Here is a 6633-nt window from a genome sequence, read left to right as displayed (position 1 = left end):
ATAAAGCCTTATGATAGTACTGGTCACAAAATGTGCATTCAATAAATATAGGCTATTATAGTAACAGTGGTACACAGCTATTGATGATGTGAAATGTATATTCCTGATGCATTTTACAGTGCAGATTTTGAACTATGAGTATATTTCAAAAGAAACTATTATTTTCTCAATTGTTCTGAGCTGGAAACAACAGGAACCTTCAAATGATCCTTTTTCCAGCAAGGGTAGAGAGGCAGTCTCCAAGGTAACTAAATCCCAAACCATATCAGAGTTTAGAAATAGAAATCTATACTTCAAATTTCACTAAGAAGCACAAAGGTCGTCAGTAACACTTTGCAGCTCAGTGGCAATGTGCTTTATTAGTCAGGCCTCTATTCACCTAGTCTTTGAGGTTAATAACCAATTATTACTAATTTCAAACTATCAACAATGCTATTAAATTTTAAGAAAATTCAAGTCTTTCAGTATTGTTCTGTGTTTATGTTTGGAAGTTTGGGTGTCTTGTCTACCTCACTGAATTTTACTTTCATTATTATACAAATAACCCTAAATTGACGATTGTAAAATAGAATGCTATTTAATAATATTTATCCCTATGTAATGTTAGAAGTTAGTTAGAATTATGTTTAGACAATTCAGGCACAATTTCCTGTTGGGTGAAACAGTTGTATTTGCTCTTTCTTTTATTATTTGATAATGTATTTAGATGAGGTAAATGCATAATTCTATTAAGTATATGAAGGAGTGAGGGAGGAATTAAGATGGTGGAGTAGTGAGGGAATCCTGGGCCTGCCTTATCCCTTAAACTCAGCTAGATCAGCATCTGACATTTTGACCAACTAGGAAATTAAGAGTATAATCTGCACAATTAGAGGGAGAAAATGCAGTAGTTACAAGGCTCAGAATCATGAGTTGGAGGAAAGAAAAGCCACAGTTCCATGGAGAGGGTGGGATTCCTTCTCCCAGAGAGATGGCAGAGTGCAGGAGAGAGAGAGAGAGCAGCATGTTGGGTTTGAGCAAGATAAACACTCTCTCAGGACCACTTAACTGGGGGATTCAAGAGGAAATTATGGAAAGATTTTTTTTTTTTTTCAAACTGTGGAGATGAATTTGGGGGTTTAGAAGTCTGCACCATTCACCAGAATAAAGTTGGGTGGGCAGTGGTGTTCCTGAGGAGAGGGAGTTTGGAGGCCCAGGAGCAGATAGTGGACAGTGTGGTGTGGGGATACCCTGGGTCACACTGGAAGAGAATGTCTCTCTTCCTAGAGTACATTTGGAAGAGGGTATATTGTCTCCCCAAGGAAAGGGACCCAGTGGACACTATGAAGTGGCCACTCAACAAGGGACAGAGGAACACACAAAGGGGAGATAACATGATGGCAACTATTCACTATACTGCACTATAGACTCCAATCACCTTCACAGCAATGCAACTGCTTTTCTGGATCAAAGTGGCCCCCAGTGCAGCTTTATGAGGCTCTCCTCCAGGGGAGAACAGGTTCATGCCTTGCTGTGTCCTTTCAGAGTTGGAGTTTTAATTCCCAGATGTGTACCAGAGATAAAACACAGGAGAGCTGTGGCATCAGACATGCCCATGGCCAGCATGGACAGGTTGAGGGCAGGGATCTGACAAAGCCTTGGCCACAGGAAGGGAAATTGTTTGCTTTTCTGTAAGGGCCTCTTGAACAGGAGCGGTGGAGATTTCCTTTTCCCCAGGGAAAAGAGGGCAGGTTGATGCCATCTTCTACCACCCTCCACCCACCACCAGCGCAGTCAGACTTCAGAGAGAAACACCACACCTTTAGTGGAGACTAGAGCTGCTTACACCAAACTCCACCCCATGCACCCTGCAGGGGCCTCTTTACTAAGGCAGGGGTGACTGAGCCAGTGCAGTGGACCTCTCCCCCAGGGGACCAACACAGAGCCCCTGCGTATATTTTTGCCCCCCTTTTCATTGGAATCAGGCTTACAGGTTTTTTGTTCATTTGTTTATTTCTTTTCTCAGTTTTGGGATCACACTTCTTTTTTCTTTCTGTACTTCTTTTTCTTTGGAATCAAGCTTATAGTTTTTTGTTGTTGTTGTTTGCTTTTGCTTTTATTTGCTTTTTTGTTCCTTTTCCTTTGCATTTTTTTCTTTTATCAAGTTTATCTTAACAAACAAATCAAAGCATACCTAGTTAAAGGCCTGAATACTCACCACAGCAAGCAAGGAAGAACTCTGTAGATGATTGACATATGGGAAAAAGCAGCCAAAACACAACAGCAAAGTGTGCACAGCCTACAGCAGAAACAATTCCTGAGTGTCAGACCCTGGACAGTGTATACCTCTTTTTTAATACAGCGTTACTCACAGGAACAGGAAACATAACATGCTCTCATAATAGGCAAAAGAGAGAAACTTAGTCAAAAATGACAAGACGGAGAAATTCTCCCAAAAAGAAAAATCAAGAAGAAATCACAGGGGCTTGATCAAAACAGATAAAGGCAATGTAGTTGAATAAAAATTTAGAATGAGAGTCATAAGAATACTAGCTAGGCTTGGAAAAAGCATAGAAGAAAACAGAGAAACCCTTGCTGCAATTATAAAAGACCTAAAAGCTAGTCAGGCTGAAATAAAAAATGTTATAACTAAGATGCAAAAGCAACTGGACATAATCACAACTAGGGAGGAAAAAGCAGAGAAATGAAAAGGTGATACAGAAGATAAAATTATGAAAGATAATGAAGCTGAAAAGAAGGGGGAAGAAAACCATTAGATCATGAATATAGGCTAAAGGAAATCAGGGATTCCACAAAGTGCAAAAATTCTGGTGTTATAGGAGTCCCAGAGGAAGAAAGGTTGGAAAAAGGGGCAGAAAGCTTATTTGAACAAATTATAGCTGAGAACTTCCCTAATCCAGGGAAGGAAACAGGAATTCAAGCCCAAGAGGCACAGAGAAATCCCCTCAAAATCAACAAAAACAGGTCAACACTAAGACATATCATAATGAAACTTGCAATATACAAAGATAAAGAAAGAATCCTGAAAGCAGCTAGAAACAAAAGATCCTTGACCCACAAGGGTAGACACATAAAATTAGTAGATCAGTCCACAGAAATTTAGCAGGCCAGAGAAGAGTAGCATGATATAGTCAACATGTTAAAGTGGAAAAATATGCAGTTAAAAATACTATATCAAGGAAGGCTCTTATTCAGAATAGAAGGAGAGATAAAGAGTTTCCAAACAAAAGCAAAATATAAAAGAGTTCATGAACATTAAACCAGCTCTGGAAGAAATATTAAAGGGAGCTCTTTAATCAGGAAAGAGAGACAGAAAGCAACAAAGACTAGAAAAGAACAGAGACAATCTATTGGAACAGTGACTTTACAGGCAATACAATTGCACTTAATTCATATCTATCACTAATTACTCTGAATGTAAATGGACTAAATGCTCCAGTCAAAGGATACAGGGTATCAGAATGAATAAGCAAACAAACAAACAAACAAACAACCCAGCACCCATTAATACGATGCTTACAAGAGACTCATTTTAGACCTAAAGACACTTCTGGATTGAAAGGGAGAGGGTGGAGAACCATTTATCATACTAATGGACATCAAAAGAAAGCTTGAGTAGCCATTCTTATATCAGGCAAACTAGATTTTAAACTAAAAATGTAATAAGAAATGAAGAAGGACACTATATCATAATAAAATAAATGAAAACACAACAGGCCAAAACCTTTGAGATGCAGCAAAGGTGGTCATAAGAGGCAAGTGTAGAGCATTATAGGTCTTCCTCAAGAAACAAGAAAGATCTCAAATAAACAACCTTAATCATACACCTAAAGGAGTTGGAAAAAAGAATAGCAAGTAAAGTCTAAATCCAGCAGAAGAAGGGAAATAATAAAGATTAGAGCAATAATAAATGATATAGATACAAAAAAAGCATAACAGACTGATGAGAGTAGGTGCTGGTTCTTTTTAAAAAAATATTAAAATTGATAAATACCTAACCAGACATATCAAAAAGAAAAGGAAAAGGACCCAAATAAATAAAATCACAAATGAGAGAGGAGAAATGACAAAGAATACCACAAAATATGAACAATTAGAAGAGAATATTATGAAAAACTATATGCTAACAATTAGATAATCTGGAAGAAATGGATAAGTTCCTAGAAACATATAAACTACTAAAAGTGAAACAGGAAAAAATAGAAAATTTGAACAGACCTACAGCCAGTAAAGAAATTGAATCAGTAATCAAAAGTCTATCAGTAAACAAGAGTCCAGGACTGACTGGCTTCTCAGGGGGAATTCCACCAAACATTCAAAGAATTAATACCTATTCTTCTGAAACCATTTCAAAAAATAGAGACCTAAGGAAAACTGACTAACTCATTCTATGAGTCTATCATTACCACCATCCCACAACCGAAGACCCCACTAAACAGGAGAATTACAGACAAATATCCCTGATAAACATGGACGCAAAAACTCTCAACAAGTTACTAGCTAATAGGATCCAACAGTACATCAAAAGAAGTATTCACCATAACCACATGAGATTTATTACTGGGCTGCAAGGATTGCTCATTACCCAAAAATCAATCAACATGATACACCACATTTATAAAAGAAAGGATCAGAATCATCTGGTCCTCTTAATAGAGGCAAAAGAGGCATTTGACAAAATACAACATCCTTTCTTGTTAAAAAAAAACCCAAGAAAGTAATGATAGAAGGGACATATCTCAACATCATAAAGACCTTATATGAAATACCCACAGCAAATATCATCCTCAATGGGAAAAAAAAATGAGAGCATGTCACCTAAGGCAGGAACAGAATGTCCACTCTCACCCCTGTGTTCAACATAGTACTGAAAGTCCTAGCCTCAGCAATCAGGAAATAAATGAGTGAATGAATGAATGAATGAATGAATGAATGAATAGCATCCAAATGTGCAAGGAAGAGGTCAAAGTTTACTCTTCACAGGCAACATGATAGTTTATGTGGAACACCTAAAAGATTCCACTAAAAAATTGCTTGAACTGATACTTGAATTCAGCAAAGTGGCAAGATATAAAATCGATATACAGAAATCTGTTGCATTTCTGTATACCAAAAATGAGCAGCAGGAAGGAATCAATCCCATTTACAATTGCACCAAAAACCATTAGATACCTAGGAACAAACATAATCAGAGTTAAAAGATCTGTACTCTGGGGGCACCTGGGTGGCGCAGTGGGTTAAAGCCTCTGCCTTAGGCACAGTTCATGATCCCAGGGTCCTGGGATTGAGTCCCACATTGGGCTCTCTGCTCAGCAAGTAGCCTGCTTCCCTCTCTCTCTCTGCCTGCCTCTCTGCCTACTTGGGATCTCTGTCTGTCAAATAAATAAATAAAATCTTAAAAAAAAAAAAAAAAAAGATCTGTACTCTGAAAACACTCATAAAAGAAATTGAAGGAGACACAAAGAAATGGAAAAACATCCATGCTCATGGATTGGAAAAACAAATATCATTAAAATGTCTATACTATCCAAAGCAATATACACATCCAATGCAATCATTATCAGAATAACAACAGCATTTTTTTACAGAGCTAGAACAAAGAAAAATCTATATGCAACCAGAAGAGTTCAAATGGTCAAAAGAACATTGAAAAAGAAAACCAAAGCTGGAGGCATCATAATTCTGAACTTTAAGCTGTATTGCAAAGCTATAATTATCAAGACAGTATGATACTGGCACAGAAGTTGACCGTAGATCAATGGAACAGAATAGAGAACACAGAAATGTACCCATAACTATATGGCCAACAAATCTTTGACAAAGCAGGAGAGAATATCCAATGGAAAAAACACAGTCTCTTCAGCAAATGGTGTTGGGAAATTGGACAGCGACATGCAGAAGAATGAAACTAAACACTTTCTTACACTATATACAAAAATAAATTCATAATGAATGAAAGACCTAAATGTGAGACAGGAATCCATCAAAATCCTAGAGGATAACACAGGCAACAACCTCTTTGACCCCAGCCATAGCAACTACTTACTAGACACTTATCCAGAGGCAACGGAAACAAAAGTAAAAATTAACTTGGGATTTTGTCAAGAGTTTCTGCACAGTGAAGCAAACAATCAACAAAACTAAAAGGCAAATGATGGAATGGGAGAAGATATTTGAAATGACATATCTGATAAAGTTCTAGTATCCAAAACCTATAAAGAACTTATCAAACCCAACACCCAGAGAACAAATAATCCATTTAAGAAATGGGCAGAAGAGATGAACAGATATTTCTCCAAAGACATACAGATGGCTAACAGACACATGAAAAAAACATTCAACATTACTCATCATAAGGGAAATACGATTTAAAACCACAATGAGATACCACCTCACATCAGTCATAATGGCTAAAATTATCGCATCAGGAAATGACAGATGTTGGCAAAGATGCAGAAAAATGGGAACACTCTTTTACTATTTGGTGGGAATGTAAACAGGTGCAGCCACATTGGAAAACATTATGGAGGCTCCTCAAAAAGTTAAAAACAGAACAACCCTACAATCCAGCAATTGCTGTATACAAAAATAGTGACTCAAAGGGGCACATACGCCCCAATGTTTATAGCAGCT

Source organism: Mustela nivalis (assembly GCF_964662115.1).
Source record: "Mustela nivalis genome assembly, chromosome: 3".
NCBI lineage: Eukaryota > Metazoa > Chordata > Mammalia > Carnivora > Mustelidae > Mustela > Mustela nivalis.
Note: the sequence above shows the minus strand (reverse complement) of the source record.